A 17207-nucleotide genomic window follows, 5' to 3' on the forward strand; every position below is an offset into this window, starting at 1 on the left:
TAGGTCCTATAGGAAGCGAGTTAACGGGGCATGTTCTTATAGAAATGAACAAATACACAGAACATTAATGCAATTAAACATATGTCAAAAGAAAAGTCCTATTAATTAATGTGATTGCTTCGCCTCCTGATTGCGTTGGCCATCATTCCAATGTCAGTTCTGCGCAAGTCCTTGAGTAAAAATGGCAGTATTTGTTTGTGATGGAGCTTATTAATTGTTTTTAATGTCACTTTGAAATTAGATTGCACGTTAGTAGAAACTGAGATCAAACTGAGCTGCAAGGAGCCTGACAACTGCTGCTAAAATGCCATTCATCAGCCACCGATTTTCCCTTCCTTTATAGACAGTAACAGAAATGACAGACATGATTGGAAATGGATTACTGCTAATCTAGATGGATATGAATGTGTCACAGCGGGATGGAATGAATTTACACATGTATGTTTGCACAGCACAAGCTAATCTATGGGGGAATGGTGGTTGAACCACAATGCAGCCAAGCCACTTTGAATGGCACCTTAAATCAGGAGTGAAATGCATGTCGTTTATGATACAAATGTTTGTTTAAAATGGGACATTTGTCCTTGATTGTGCAGTAGCCTTTGGAGTGCGATGGGGATTACCTAAATCAACAATTCCCATTGCACGTTTAATCCAGTTAATCTCTGTACTTCACAGAGAGGACACACAAACTGTACAATTTAGTGTCCTCCAACTCACAATGTAAAGAGTTAATCATCTATGACAGAAAGACAGAGGTAGAATTGGAGAGACAGGCGATTATTTCAGAAATTTGAAACACTTATTAAATGTAATAATGATTTTGAGTGTATTAGAAATTGGACAGCTCTCTTTGAGTAAACTTCTAAAACTCATCACAAAACCTACTTTTATTCTTTGGCTTTCAACCCAGCATGAGACACTGACCTAATTTTATTTTATTTATTGTTTTATTAGGGCTGCATTTTGGACCAGTGGTTTGTATGTTGGCCACACAGTCAAGACGCCTGGGTTCAAATTGATGACTCAAAATTATCCATAGGTATGGATGCGAGTGTGAAGGTTTTTGTATTTGTTCCCTGCGAATGGCTGTCAACCAGTCCAGGGTGTACCTTGGAATACTCTGGAATAGGTGCAGATTCTGGAAGATCTATAACTGCGGGGGTTATTGTGTGTGGTTGCTTTATAGGAGTCCACAACTCAATACAAAGGGTAAAAAAATGAGCATAATAAACTCACTTTAATAAAAAATGTGCAGTCAAATTGCATATAGTATATATAGTCCTAAAAATAACCACCAGTTACACTATGCACAATGTCAATTTAAGGAATAAAATGGTTCATTATCCAACAAATTAAACCAACTAGCTGGTTTACAATAAAAAATAAAAAATCAGTATGCAGCTCTCAGTAGAAAAAGTATGAACACCCCTAATTTAAACCAATGATTATGCTGCTGCTAAGTCAGTGCTTCTCAAACAGTGGGATGAGCCCCCCTGGGGAATCCGGTGAACACAACTGGGGGTGTAGACCAGCATGCCAACATGTATAAATTTGTCATACTCAGCATGCAATTTGACTTTTGAATACGCGTGTATGTTTCACTGCTTTTCATTTTGTTGCATTTTGCTGTTTTCAGTCTGTATAAGTACAGATAAATAAATAGATACCAGTGGTGGTGGTGGTGGTAGGGGGTGTGCACAAAAATATTTGTTTTTCTGTCCCCCAGTAGCAGCATGACAGAAAATAATTGAGAATCACTGTGCTAATTGCAGTTCTAAAAATGCTATGCAATCAGCAGCTGTTTTCCTGCACTCATCTCTGCCATGTTACCATGCTTTCCAAATAATGTTGAACAATTACACGTGAAAATGTATTTCTTGTCTTGATGGAACAGGAACAACAGCATTTAATTTGCTTTTAGCTTTGGGGTTTTTGGTCAGATTTGCATTACCACAACGGGCCAATACAGTATGTTTCAAACAAACATGGTTTGTGGTATTATCAAGCAAACCCACTGAAAGTCTGATAAGGTTGCACACCAATACAATATGCAGTATACTGCATATACTGGCTACTTTTGGGAGTAAATTGGAAACGTGAAGTCACATTGACTTAAAGTTCTCAATACTGTCAGAGCACAGTTGCAGCCACAATCTCGTCGGGCACACACATGATTGATAGAGCACTTAATTCTTGATATAGCTGTGAATGGCTTGATATTGCCCTCTGAATGGCTCCCAATCTGGACACGCGTCTGATAACAAGCCATGTCAAATTACCATCTGCCACCCACGTTTAAAAAAATGAAAAGTGGAAAGATTTTCTGTGAGGAAAATCAGTTTTACAGCCTCTGAGCTGTGCAGTAGATTTCAAGTGACAGCATGGTGACGGTTTTCTACAAAGCTCATCTGGGGCCCTCATGTTATTGCGGCCGTCTGGACTATATATAGTAAAAAAAAATGTGTATTTGAAATTAGTCATCTTGGCTTGCTAAGTGTGATGAACATGGTGTTCCAGTTTTAACGGTTAATGTTATTTCCACGCATGCTTTATATTGTCTTTCCGCTTCTATGGAGACGCTATCTAATGGTTTTTATAATTTGACTCGGTTTTGAAATGCACTTTCAATGAAAGCCAGTGATGTTTCATACAATATTTGGATTGCAGATACATTGTTCCTTGTGCATGTTAATGTTTGATTTTTTTTCGGCCATGTACATTGATGATATAGAATGGCGTCGAACAATTTTAAAAGTAAAATATGCCTCACAGGGTTTGAACCACCATCGTAAATTACATAATGTGAGTTGTCAGCAAAATTACACAAGTTAATGAAAAACAAGCCTACCTAACCCGAACCACTACCAACTACTCTAAATTTACTGTATGTACCTTAGTTATTAGTTGCTCATTAGTTCCTTTTGTGTACCTTGTTGTAAAGTGAGTATATGGTCTTTCACCTCCAAGGAGCTCAAAGCATATTTACCTACTGATGACATCTGACTTCTACAGCATTAGGAGCAACTGGGGGTTCAGTATCTCGCCCAAGGATATTTGGGCAGGATACATGATCATGGACCAAGTATCCTTGGGCATGATGCATGATCATGGACGGACGGACGGACGGACGAAGGAACCAACCCGCAATCTTCAGGTTTGGAGACGACCACTCTACCACCTGAGCCACGCAGCCCCGAGACCTTAGCGCAGGGGTCTCAAACTCAATTTACTTGGGGGCCACTGGAGCTAGGATCTGGGCGAGACTGGGCCGCATCAGGTTTTCCAAAAAAAAAAAAACGCATTTATTAAAAACAGAAAAATGAATAAACTTTGCTTTGGTTTCGATTTTCTAAAAGAAAAGCTTTGATAAAACATTCCACTGTTCTCAAATATCTTACTTTTTATTTTTCTACACAAAATAAATAAACAAATCAAGAATAAAGAAAATCAATCAGTAATAAATAAATATAATAATAATAATAATAAAAACTTAAGAAACCACATATAGTTGGTGGGTAGACAAATTATTTTTTTCAAATTAAAATTAACAAAGCATTATTAGAGCCCTGTAGACATGACAAAACACGACTATAGTCACATTTATACTTTTTTATTTACAACATATTGCGCAACTGCAGGGTCTTGAGACACATGCTAACTCGCAAACTAGAGAGCTAGCAACCTAAACGGTAGCCTTCAAGTTATTTCCTATAAACTTATATAGCCAAAAACTTACCACTTCCACACGGATAAGGGAGGATAACTATTAACAGTTATTTAACCTTTAACATGAACATTAATCAAACGTAATAATTTTGTCCGGTTACATAATACCATACAGCATCCATATCAAACTTGCGCGGGCGGCACTAACATTAAACTTTCATATCAAGGCGGGGGCCTCAAACTAGTGTCCTGCGGGCCACATTTGGCCCACGGGCCGCATATTTGAGACCCCTGCCTTAGCGGATATTGAAGTGTTCAAAAACAGATGCACCGCACCTTGACACAGGGGTCAAGAGAACCGCCGACAGTGGCTGCCTTCTTGCACGGCCAACGAGGCAACTCCGCAGACGTGCAGGACATGTGTCACCTGGTTATTTTGGAGATTTTTTGTGTTTTTAAGAACAGAGGTTAATGCCAATTGAAGATGAGGGGAGGGGAGTCACTGTTTAGCAGAGTAATTTAATTTTAATAAGTGATACTTACCAATAAGTAAAGTGCTAAAATGGTGAGTAAACTAAAGGTCTCGACTTCTAAATGCTTTGGCATTTATGGACCATCACGTCTGTCGCTTAATCCCTCAAAGTTTGTGTATAGACAGTCAAGCCACATACGATAAGAACATGAACATTGTCTTTTAAATGCGACAAGGAATGCTGTGTGTGTGTGTGTGTGTGTGTTTGTTGTTCCGCTCTGCCAATGAATAGGGATTACAAGCTTGCAGTATTTTCATGGGGCACTCAGACAGCATGACTAAAGGCAAATTTGTCTGGAAAAACGGTGACTGAAGGTCATTACAGCGGTTCACCTTCAGATTTACAAACCGTGCGGTTTTGTGAATTATCACTCATGTTGTTCTAATCTAAACAATTACAACAAGTACAAACTGTGTCTTATCTCAGTTTGATACCATCAAATAAAAAAAGAGAATCAGAAAGAGTCACACAGCGCTCATACAATTGCTGACTAATCTAATCAGGAAATAGGTTGAATTAAATTTGCAAAACACAAGTAAGCAACAACAACTGAGGGTAAAATAAGACATCATGCGCATGGAAAACACCGCAAAGGGCGAGAGGTTTCAAAACGACGGCGTGTTGCTAAGACGGCGACTTTGGTGACTGTTCTGACAAGTCTCGACAAGGTACTTGAGGATGCGATACATTCGTTTTGTCACTTCACTAAAGAAACCTCAGTGACGCACATGAAGCTCACACCACTATGTCACCATGCTTACTTGTCTGGACATGCACATACACAAACACTGACAGTAAAGGTCCCATATTATACTAGTTTTACTCATTTTAGAGGTCCCACAATATGTGTGCTGGCCAAAATCTACCCTTGATTCTGTAGCTTAGAGTTGACAGAGCTCCAGGCTTAATTTTAAGACTTTTTTTACGCTGTCCTGTGGTGAAGTGGTGGGCAGATACATGTAGCGAGACCATTTCGCTAGGGGCAAGTCAGACGTGGTATCATGTCCATGAAGCCAAAACTTCAAAAACGAGGATTATATTCTCAAAAGTGGAGCAAACAAGTGAGAGAGATGGTATACTTTTTTTTTATGTTTGGTGCTCATAAACAGGCTCTTGAGACAAATATTAATGTTATACCAACAGCAGAGGCACTGTTGATTCAATCCTAACTATTTTGTGTACTAAATATTAACTACTATACGATGTATGTTGAGCCATCCATATTATGGCAACTCCTCCATGTAACACAATTGCGCTTTTAACTGCCTTAAAACATTTACAAATTGAAATTCATGTCTAGCCAGCTCAATACAAACCTGCAACAGTCCTGATTGGCTAAAGGAGAATCTGCCCATGGTGTTCGGCATTCTGATTGGTTGACAATGGTCTACAGCCAATCTCCTTCATGCAACACTGTTTTCTGTTGTATGATCATTAGCTGTTTGCTAGCGATTATACATGCTAAAGGAAAGTAGAAGTTACGCAAATGTAGGGCGCCTTTATGGAAAACTGGAAATTAATCTACAGTTCAAGGAGGAGTAAAATACTACTACAGGAGCAATATCCTTTAACGAGGATACAAAAACACCACAGCCGAACAGCACCAGAACAATGCATGATACATATGAGTCATTTCATAATTTTTTATGTCCAACCTAGGAGGATGATCATTAAAATTACAAACAAAATTCAAACTTTGAGAGTGATTAAACAAGAGAGAAATGTGAGAAGATGGGTTGTAATAGGAGGATTCTATAGGCAGACTAAGTGAATCCCATGAAGTGTATGACTAGCTGCCACATGCTAGCAGTATTCAATATTTAGATTGCACAGAAACGAGAAAGACGTGTTCATGTTTGACTGTGGATGATGAGACTTTTTTTAAAGTACAGTATGCCTTTAATCACTCACGATCATCGTTTCTGTAATTACATTTTTGGAGTTGTTCTTAATCAGTTTTTGAACGCCTCATGAACACACATGAACGCGCTATTCTTGTCGGTAATCATTCTCCCTGCACCAGTGTTTCACTTGCGGTGACTTTGTTCCTGTTTGCAAGATTTGTATATGTGAGAATGTCTGTCAAACAGGTTTGGAGCAGAATGCAGCGCTAGTGTAATCTGCCCTCAGCCCATTTGCACTATTGTCAAAAAGTATCAAAAGCCTGTAGGCTTGTGTGCTGGGAGCCACAAGATGTTGCTCTCTTTACAGCAAAGAATCAACATACTATACATACATACTCAAATACAGGAGGTGCTCAGTACGTCGATTGCGTCGATAACGTAAACGTCACTTTGTTGATGCCATATGACATCAGTGAGCTGACATTGAGAGTTGTTATTCATTTTTTTGAACAATTCTTAAGGTACAGTTAACAGTAAGAGGATAGTCTGTGGGATACATTGTGGTCATCTATGAGAATTCATTTTAATCTGGTCACGTAAAAAAAAAAAAAAACATCTGAAACTCAGGCAGGCCAATATTTAACTTTCCTCCTTCCCAATTATCTTTGAGGACAAACATGGAGAGGACATTCCACACCACCCCTGAACAAATTAGACTGATGACACCCCCAATTTAGTGTCTGGTGAAGGACAAATTGCTACCGATATTATGCATAGTTGAAATAAAGGAAAAAAAAAAACTTGTGTGCCAAAATGACCTTTAAATCCAGCAGTTACATCAAACATTTACGTCATATAACCATTAATACCAATAGCTAAAGCTGGGGTCGCCAACCCATCGATTGGGATCGACCAGTCAATATTTGGGACTTGCCCAGTCAATGGCTGATCTAAATTCTCTAATAAAGCAACGTTTTGGTCATATTGTAAATTCATCGAGCAGCACCTGCATACTCCTAGCTCCCTGCTACAATTGTGCAAATATTAGGAAACATAATGCATTAGTACATTAGTGCTTTCCTATTCTAGACAGAATAGAATATTCTATTCTATATCCTGGACATGCATTATGTTTCCTAATATTTTCACCATTGTAGCAGGGAGCTAGGAGTATGCAGATGCTTCTTGATGAATTAAAATATGACCAAAAAGTTGATTTATTTCAGTAATTTAGAATTTTGACCATTGAACGCGCCATACGGTTTCCTAAGTTCACAGATGGAACACATGGATTTAGATTGATTACCAAATAAATAAAACCAAAGCCAAGACTGATTATGGAGGTACAGCTGAAGAACAGGAAGTCATGATCTTCTTAACCAAAGAGTATTCTCTGTTCACAGTTCACAGTTTGTCAGTATGATTTACTTAATGCAGTGTCAATACAAAGCTGCTTACGGAGCAAAAGCCTCCAAAAACTTGGGTTGAACTCACCAGGTTCTCCACAACAGAATTCTCCTCAACATAATCATATGTTTCATGAATGCTGCATGTCTCCGTAAACGGAAAATGAAATTCTTAACAAATACTAAGACACAAAAGAAGGATATTTATTTTGTACATCCTGCAAGCAAAGGCCAACAAAGTCCGGTAAAATGAGGAAAACAGCGTCCCACATCAATGTTGGGAAGATGTGTAACAGGAGAAAGCTTGCTGGCAACTTGCCTTTAACATCCGGTACAAAATTTGGTCTGATTATGTGCTCCATTGTTGTATTTGGGGCGTGTCACCAAAAGCATATTCAAGCGGAGGTTTGGTTGATGAAGCGGGAAAACAACAACAATGCCGACAAGAGCGAAGGAAAACAAAATTGTAGCCTAGCAGTTGCGTACTACAACAGAACATTGTAATTAATTCCGTATCCAGATGCTCAACATTCGAGGTTCCAGAATTAACTTGTGATACAAGTCCCAGGACTCCAGAATGCAACGCTAACGACAAAGAAAGTTGATCACCTTCACAATCACACAATACGTCCTTACAGTCTAATCTTTGTCTGCTGGCTCAATACATTGCAGTCGGTGTCAAAAGAAGGTCAAGAGGATAGCAAAGTCAGAACAACAGAGTAAACAGAACGTGTGAAATGTTTTTCCCTCCTCCACCCTCTCTACTTCAACAGGACATCTGAGACTTTAAATCAACAGATAATTGCAAATGAAAGTGTGTTTTCTCCACACACACGCTGTCCTTGCAAAGCAAACATCAGAGGACAGTTTGCACTTTCATGTTAAGGCATGAATACAATCTCAGACTCAGAATCATTTCTTTGTTAGCAGGCAAATACAGGCCAATTTTAAATAATACAGGCAGTCTTTGATTGCCCCCAAGACTAAAATCGATGATTAATATAAAATCATACATTTCAACAACTTCAACAATTGATTAGATTTTTTTTTAAAGCACGTCTATCCATCATTAATGATATCTGGATTCCCTCCTGTGTTGTGGCTATACATGACCTTTCTTTTTTTACGTACTTCAAAATGATGTACTTTCAGTTCTAGACCGTTTTCATACTTTATGGACACAATCATCAAGCACAAGCCTGCATCATGTGTACACCGACTGAAGGCATAGTGAAAAATAATAGTGAGGCTCATGAGTCCTAGTATGATGGAGTTATTATTCACCACACCTGCTGTCAACTGTACACAAATAAGGCCATTGTCCTTGGAATCTCTGGTTCATTCATATTAACAGAAGTGACCCAAGGGATTTTGTGCGATCTTTAAACACAGTTTGGATGGAATGCTAAAATGGTCATTGAGCCAATTGCTCAGGACATTCTAGTAGTCCTTGGATTGTTGGCATTTCCAGGATAGTGCAAGACAACTTTGTTTAGGTGAACTGGGCTTCGTACAATGGATCTTAAAATTCGCCAAAAGGAAGGAAGACTCCACCACATTGTTCTACACACATTTTGGACTTCTTATCATTGGCGCAACTTGGCGCCATTACATTTCAGTGGATTCCAATAGGCGGATTGTTTGCGCCATTACATTCCAGTGGATTCCAATAGGCGGATTGTTTGCGCCATTACATTCCAGTGGATTCCAATAGGCGGACTGTTTGCGCCATTACATTCCAGTAAATTCCAATAGGCGGATTGTTTGCGCCATTACATTCCAGTGGATTCCAATAAGCGAAATTTGGTTCCACTTGGTGGACACTTGCATCAAGCAATTGGCGCGACAAAGATTTTACACAAATTTGAAATTTTCTTGCCGCCAAACTAAATTTTTGCCGCTGTTACGAGCCACCACAAGCCATTTAGAGGCAGTTTGAGCCACTGCACCCCACGAGGCACCTTATTGGCGACACTACTAGGTGCCACAGCAAATTACATTAGCACGAACTGACACCAACTGCTACCGGCCTAGTGGACTCCTAGCATCATGTTCTCGCCAAAGATTATGTGATTGCCACGTAGTGGTTGTGGCGTTAAATTAAGAGCAACATGGCAACATGCCAAGCGAATATAATTCAGCGCCACAGCAAGCAACTACGCGCCAATCACATAATCTTTGGCGTGAACTGGCACCAACTGGCGCCGGCCCAGTGGACTCTTAGCATTAGAAACAACAACATGCTATTTTTATGAAAGACTGTAAAGCAGGGGTCTCAAACTCAATTTACCTGGGCGCCACTGGAGGTTTTCCAAAAGAAAAAAAACGTATTTATTATTCATTCATTCATTCAGGGTCGCGGGGGGTGCTGGAGCCTATCCCAGCTGTCTTCGGGCGAGAGGCGGGGTACACCCTGGACTGGTCGCCAGCCAATCACAGGGCACATATAGACAAACAACCATTCACACTCACATTCATACCTATGGACAATTTGGAGTCGCTAATTAACCTAGCATGTTTTTGGAATGTGGGAGGAAACCGGAGTACCCGGAGAAAACCCACGCGTGCACGGGGAGAACATGCAAACTCCACACAGAGATGCCCGAGGGTGGAATTGAACCCTGGTCTCCTAGCTGTGAGGTCTGCGCACTAACCACTAGACCGCCGTGCCAACGCATTTATTAAAAACAGAAAAATATACAAACTTTTTCAGTGCTCTGGTTCCGATTTTCTACAATAAAAGCTCTGATAAAACATTCCACTGTTCTCAAATATCTTAATTTTTATTTTTCTGCACAAAATAAGATGAAAAATAAATAAACAAATCAAGAATAAAGAAAATCAATCAATCAGTAATAAATAAATATAATAATTATAATAAAACGGCAAATAATAAAAACTTAAGAAACCACATATAGTTGGTGGGTAGACAAATTATTTTTTTCAGATTAAAATGAACAAAGCATTATTAGAGCCCTGTAGACATGACAAAACACGACTATAGTCACATTTATATTCTTATTATTTACAACATATTGTGCAACTGCAGGGTCTTGAGACACATGCTAACTCGCAAACTAGAGAGCTAGCGACCTAAACGGTAGCCTTCAAGTTATTTCCTTTAAACTTAAATAGCCAAAAACTTAGGATAGGGAAGATAACTATTAACAGTTATTTAACCCTTAACATGAACATTAATCAAATGTAATATTTTTTTCTGGGTACATGATACCATACAGCATCCATATCAAACTTGCGCGGGCCGCACTAACATTAAACTTTCATATCAAGGCGGGGGCCTCAAACTAGTGTCCTGCGGGCCACATTTGGCCGGCGGGCCGCGTGTTTGAGACCCCTGCTGTAACGTGTAAAACTGCTACGGTCATGATGTTGCTCATAATGGAAAAGAGATGAGATAGTCCAATATCACCAACTGTGGATAGAGCCGGAGAGATACACCAAGAGCATTGCTGAAGTGAGGAATTTCTCTCTTCCTGAAAATCCATCCATCAACCAGTTTGACAAGTTAGTGTAAGAGGTGAATTTCATCTCTCCTTCCTGCCACATCGGATTTCGGTTCCAAAATCTCCCTCCATCTCCCTTTTCAGTCAGAATATCCCCCTTTTTTTTAATAAAATAAATTACGTCTTAGCCCGGATTTACACTTCAAGGTTCACGTGTCTGACTTTTTGCTCCCAAGTGTCCCGATTTTGATATGCATCATGGCAGCCAAAAGAGAAAAATTAATGCAGTTCGATATCCTCAGCTCTGAATCAGGCTCTTCCAAATAAAGATGCATCCGATATGAATCTGACATCTGTCAATACAACAGCACAATAGACGGCTACCCCGTCAATGTGAGGCTAAGGTGCAGCACACATTTAAACAAAAGCTACATCACAACAACAGCACAAGAGCAGATGTTTTCAAAGTGGAAGGCAGACAGAAGACTTCAGCAATGGTGCAGCAGACAGATGGAGATAAATACAGTCACTGCTCTATCACTTGTTTTCAAATATATACTAGTCAATAAATGATTCATTCTTATGTAGTCTTGGCCTAAAGTTAAGCATTTTTAAGCATAAAATTGGCTGAAAGAGCATATATATAAAATACAAGGCATTCAGGAGACCCATTTAAAGAAGTGCTAGGTACTGTAGTATTCTACACCGGTCACTAGATGTCAATAATAATAGTTACTAGTTACTGTAATTTTCAGTGACATGCACAAACACCAGACTTGATCTCCAGAACACCACAATTTCATTGCAGGTATGAATTATCTTACAACAGACACAATAATCCTGAATCAAAATATGGGCTGCTGTTTTGTTATTTAAAAAATGGTGTTCGCAGGTAGGCTGTATTGCAAAGAAATAATGTATAAATGTATATATGCATCTTTTTTTATGGTAGGAAACATTTATTATGAAGAATTTATTTGTCTCATCTGCCTACGTCACAGCCAGCAAGCGGCAAAAAGATGATTAGGACACTATGGGGTGTCCTAATTTTAAAAATTATATTTTTAAAAAAATGTTGTTGAAATCTCACACCCATGAGCTTGTCAGCGTGTACGAAATTAGGTGGCGATTCCACTAAGCACCCAAAAGTATGATCGCATTCAGATGTGTGAGAAATTTCAAGTCAATCCAACTTGTGCAGTCCAATTTTTAGATTAAATAACAGCGCCACGAAGTGGTGCATTCATCATAAAACATAATAGCACAGGGAACTCATTAGCCATGCATCATTTCTCGAACTTTCACTGTTTTGTGTACAACAGTTCCACCATTGGGTGTGCTATATTTTCACATAACTATCATATGCATCTAACAAGATGTTCAATCAATATGACATTGTCATCTGGAAATATTCTCTCCACATCAGCGGGAATATAAAAACAGCCTGAAGGTGCTCCCTGAAGAAGGAACACCAATGAACCAAGGTTACGTCACACTCACAAATCAAAGGAATGTGCAACAAAAAAAATAACTTTCAGTTTCTTCTATAATCTCATGACTGTCTATTTAAGAAAAAAAGGCTGACTGTTTGTGAGGAAAAACAAGCAGGGCAAAGTTCCCCCGATGCCTTGTGATGAATTTAGGCATCACAAATCATTTACAACATTTGAAGCATGGCTGCTTCTTTTTTGTCGAACCTTGAACTGTCTGAGTCAGCAGCTGCGGTTCAATTTGTATGATGTCTTTTTAAGGATAATGAAGATTTACAGAGCAGCAAATCAGCAATGGAGAGTTTTCTTTCACTCATTTTGCTGTATTCTCAATATTCCCCATCTCAGTGAAACCTCACCCCCTAAAGGGCTGTTTACGCTCAGCTGCAACAACTTTTTTGGACTTCAAGAGAAAATATACACGGGCCGACATAATTGCTACTCCACGTTAAACACTGTTGTGATCACGTCTGCTGGACAGACCTGCTGAGGCGTAGTCTGGAATCGACTGCTTGTATCGAATTGCTAATATCTGAGATTTTTAAATGCAGACCAATACTCATTGATCTCTTTCTTTGTTTTAATTATTGATTCTGTTTGGAAATGATTGTTTGAAAATAAATAAGAGCAAGCACTGTTTGTTCTGACTTCATTGCCATTTACCGTATTTTTCGAACTATAAGTCACACTTTTTAGGTAGGTTGGCTGTTCCTGCGACTTATACTCCAGAGCGACTTATCAATGATAAAAGTGTATGTTACGTAAACACTGGACACCTTTTCTGTTCATGTTTATTTTTTGTGTAGCTGAATGGTAATGGTAATATTTCATTTGAACATGCATCAGATTACAATTGAGTGCATCCCGTAATCAGTTCACAGTTCCACATGTCCAAAAGGAGTAGGAAGAAGCAAAGCTTATTAAATCCTACCCCTCCATCTGGTACTTTTACAATCAGTAACTGTTACATTTGTTCACTTCCTGCTTTCCTAATATATATATATATATATATATATTTTTTTTTTTTTATCAAGTACCAAAGTGCCAGGTGATATGACCATACACAATATAACCATTGTATTAGCATATCTAACACCTATTCAGCCTGTTCTCTATTCTTTTATTGTTAGAACTTGCCTTCCAAGAGGACGTAATGTCTGTTTTGGTCAAGTAGTAGCAAAAAGTGCGACTTATGTCCATCTAATTATGCATTTCTGGCCTTGTGTGACTTGTGTGACTACTCCGTAGCGACTTGTAGTCCAGAAAATACGGTACATGACAAACCTTTCTAAAAATGGCAATACAAGTACAAGGCTCCTCTAATCTAAAAACACCCAAAGGGGGTGACGCTCCCCTGGAAGCAAAGGCCTCAAGGCTCTTCTGTCTGGAGCTTGACAGAAGCAACAGCATTTGAGAAGCTCCTGCAGGAATCTTTGCTTATAAATCAACATTCTCTGTTGCATGCAAAACAGCGTTTGTTTGATGCATTGATCAAATGAAGTTTCTTTGCAGACCAAGAATAGGTGTCCAGTTGCAATAGTGTTGCCATTAAGCAAACCTATGTGAGTCAATAAAGCCTGAAAACAAGTGTGTGGTTAATGTAATGGAACTCAATACCATGCATATATAGTGTAAGATGCTACTGCTTGAAAGTGACGGAAGATAACCCTGCTGTTTAAACTACCGCATCATAAAGGTGTCACAAATAGCTTGTAGACTTGAGGCTTTTGAACTTTATGACTCATAAAAGTGTTCAAAAGCCACACTTGCAAACTTTAAGAGTTCCTGGCACTCTGATACAAAATCAACAGTCTACTGTTGTACACAAACAGGTACAAGTGGAATGACTTTTTGCATCATGAGTGTGAGTGACGTTTGCATAATTTAGGTCAGGTTTGAGGTTTGGAAAACAAAAGTGACATTTTAATCCCAGTTTAACTCTTCAGGTCAAACAACTTCTGTCTGGGCTCACTTTCTGCAGCTGCACCCCTTTCAATAATGTATACAATAATAATAATAACAATATAAGAATACAGCTTTAAATCACATTAAATATCAAAAGTGAATGTACACTCACCTGAATAGCTTGACACTGTACAGTCCAAACCAGCGAGGAGTTAAAGAACAAAAAACAAGCGGAAATAAAAACAATGTTTTGGTTTAAAACGACGATGACGTTTCCTGAACACCTGAGTCAACTTTCTCCAACTTAAAGATGTAGAAAGTTGACTGGGAAGTTTGGTAGCGACATCGGTAAAAACGAGAAAAACACACCCGGGATACAAGCACTCTCCTCAGGCGTGTTTGTGTGTGTGTGTGAGAGAGAGAGACAGAGAGAGAGAGGAAGAAGCCAGACGGCGGTTACCTGACTCCGGTGGTGAGTGTGTGTGAATCGGCCCTCTGACTCCTCCTCACAGCACAGGCAGGCGGATTCGTGTTACCAACAATGCTCGGCTGTAGCGAACAACAATTTGGGGATGCTCTGCTTGCTTGAACTAATGCCATCATGGCCATCATGGCGGAAGGCTGGCTGCTGAACGATACGAAATAGTAAACAACAGCTGTTCACTTTCACTAACTCTTTAGCTAATCGTCATGTTAATCAGTCAAATGAAATCCCTATCAGTATCCTATATATCCTATCAGTATGTAAAAGATCGAATTTTGATTGATTTGTAAAGTAAAAAATAACTTCAATCAAGGCACAACTTCTACTCCGGTCCTCTGGGTGGCGCTAGTGCGCATTATAAAGTAATTCAACAGTTTGCAGTCCAGTGCTGTAGGAAACACAGCTCACTTGACTTCACTCTATTGTATTATTGAATTATATTATTTAGTTAATTATTACATGACTTGGGTTCTTGTTCCTTGGCCCATGAAAACCTACTGCGATCAGAAATAGACATGTTGGTCCTTGAATATGAATATCAGCTATGAATGAGTTAGCAAGACTCCCAGGCTATATTTACAGACTCAGTATTTTGAAAGAATTAAACATACAGTACCACATCTGTTTTTAGTGTGTAACTTTTTTTTTCCTGACTGCTGTGCCCCACTTTTACACATGTTGTATTTTAATGTATCTTTTACTCTATTTTTTCTGTAAAGCATCTTTGAGTATTTTGAAAAGCGCCATACAAATAAAATGCATTATTATTATTATTATTATTATAATTCACTACCCAGTGTTGCGTCTATGTAGAATTTGCTCAATTTTGAGGGAATGTACCATTTTATCTCATTTGATTTGAGTGGGAGCGGCTCATTTATTTGAAAAGAATGTCTGTAACAGCTGCTCAACCACATAAATTAGTCATACAATATGCTTATGAAATACTAACATTGATCCTGCAGAAGCAAATGTTTTGAATGAGTGACAGCAATTGATTGACTGGCAACCAGTTCTGGGTGTACCTTGTCTGTCGCGCATAAGTCAGCTGGGATAGGCGCCACTCACCTGCAACCATAATGAGGACAAGCAGTATAGAAAATGGATGGATGACAAACCAAAGCCATATACTGTATAATAGTTAATATATAACATATTTCATGAAGCATTGTTACATTTATGCTTGGCAGGATTGGCATAACAATCACATTTAAATCAATCATATTTACTCAGCTCTTCGCCAGTCTTTGTATATGTTCTCTATCAATGAAATATATAGCATGGCTGTATTAAGCTACATTGTTCTTGGCGGAGATTCACAGTAACGGTGTATGAAATGAGCACAGCCACTGGCTCGGCCTACTTCTGATTTCCCTTGATGACATGAGATGGTCTTCCTCGTGAACACAAACAGACATGCTCACATCACATGGCTATCTCCTAACAATATGACAGCGCAGTCCCTCACTTTTTCTCTTGCGCGTGCGTATGTCTGGTTGGGGATTTGTTAGTAGTGCTTTTTGTCATTAACAATGCAGTGAGCTTGTGCTTTTGTACCTGGGTGTCCATGCGTACGAGGACCAGAAGCTTCTAAACGCTGCCCTTTGTTTGCTTGTGTGTGTGTGTGTGTGTGTGTGTGTGTTTGTCTGCCTGTACTGCACCCTGCACACAGAGCACATACTCAGTTTGTGTAGCATGCACAAATAAATTGGAATTCTAAAGTGAGGCTACAAAGTATATCAAGTATCATTGTGACAAGAACACAGCATACAGTTATTATGTATTGTTAGGAGTATTTTTGTTGTCCTTTTTTCATCTCAACAGTAGAATTTTTTAGCTCAAAACGCTCAGTTTCAGAGGGCATTGTGGGCAACTGTTCTTTTGTGATGTCACAGATTTCCTTATGGGCATGGATGTAGGCGCAGAACACTCTCTGCCCTCCCCCAAGCTCTGCCTCTCTGTTTATGAAACAATCTCAGAAGTTATTATATTTGGCCCACCCACAGTTAGGAGACCCGAGTTTAATTCCACCCTCGGCCATCTCTGTGTGGAGTTTGCATGTTCTCCCCGTGCATGCGTGGGTTTTCTTCAGGTACTCCGGTTTCCTCCCACATTCCAAAAACATGCTAGGTTAATTGGCGACTCTAAATTGTCCATAGGTATGAATGTGAGTGTGAATGGTTGTTTGTCTGTATGTGCCCTGTGATTGGCTGGCGACCAGTCCAGGGTGTACCCCGCCTCTCGCCTGAAGACAGCTGGGATAGGCTCCAGCACCCCCGCGACCCTCGTGAGGAAAAGCGGTAGAAAATGAATGAATGAATATTATATTTGGCACTTCCCAGCAAGAGAAAAATATTTTTATCTGTCAACAGGACTGTTTTTGTGAACATTAACGTGAAATATTTGCCAAAC

General features: G+C 39.3%; 1 protein-coding gene across 2 annotated transcripts in view; it reads right to left on the minus strand.

Annotated features, from left to right (window-relative positions):
• palm3 (paralemmin 3) overlaps positions 1 to 14926 on the minus strand; it is a 34855-nt gene extending 19929 nt beyond the window's left edge. The window contains exon 1 of one of the 2 annotated variants that reach the window (XM_058091594.2): positions 14772 to 14926. The gene's annotated coding sequence lies outside the window, so the exon portion shown is untranslated. The other variant, XM_058091593.2, reaches the window with a different exon arrangement.
• Positions 14927 to 17207: the final 2281 nt, after the last annotated feature.

This window comes from Doryrhamphus excisus, linkage group LG9 (genome assembly GCF_037039965.1).
Source record: "Doryrhamphus excisus strain RoL-2023G ecotype Guam linkage group LG9, RoL_Dexc_Guam_v1.1, whole genome shotgun sequence".
Classification (NCBI taxonomy): domain Eukaryota; kingdom Metazoa; phylum Chordata; class Actinopteri; order Syngnathiformes; family Syngnathidae; genus Doryrhamphus; species Doryrhamphus excisus.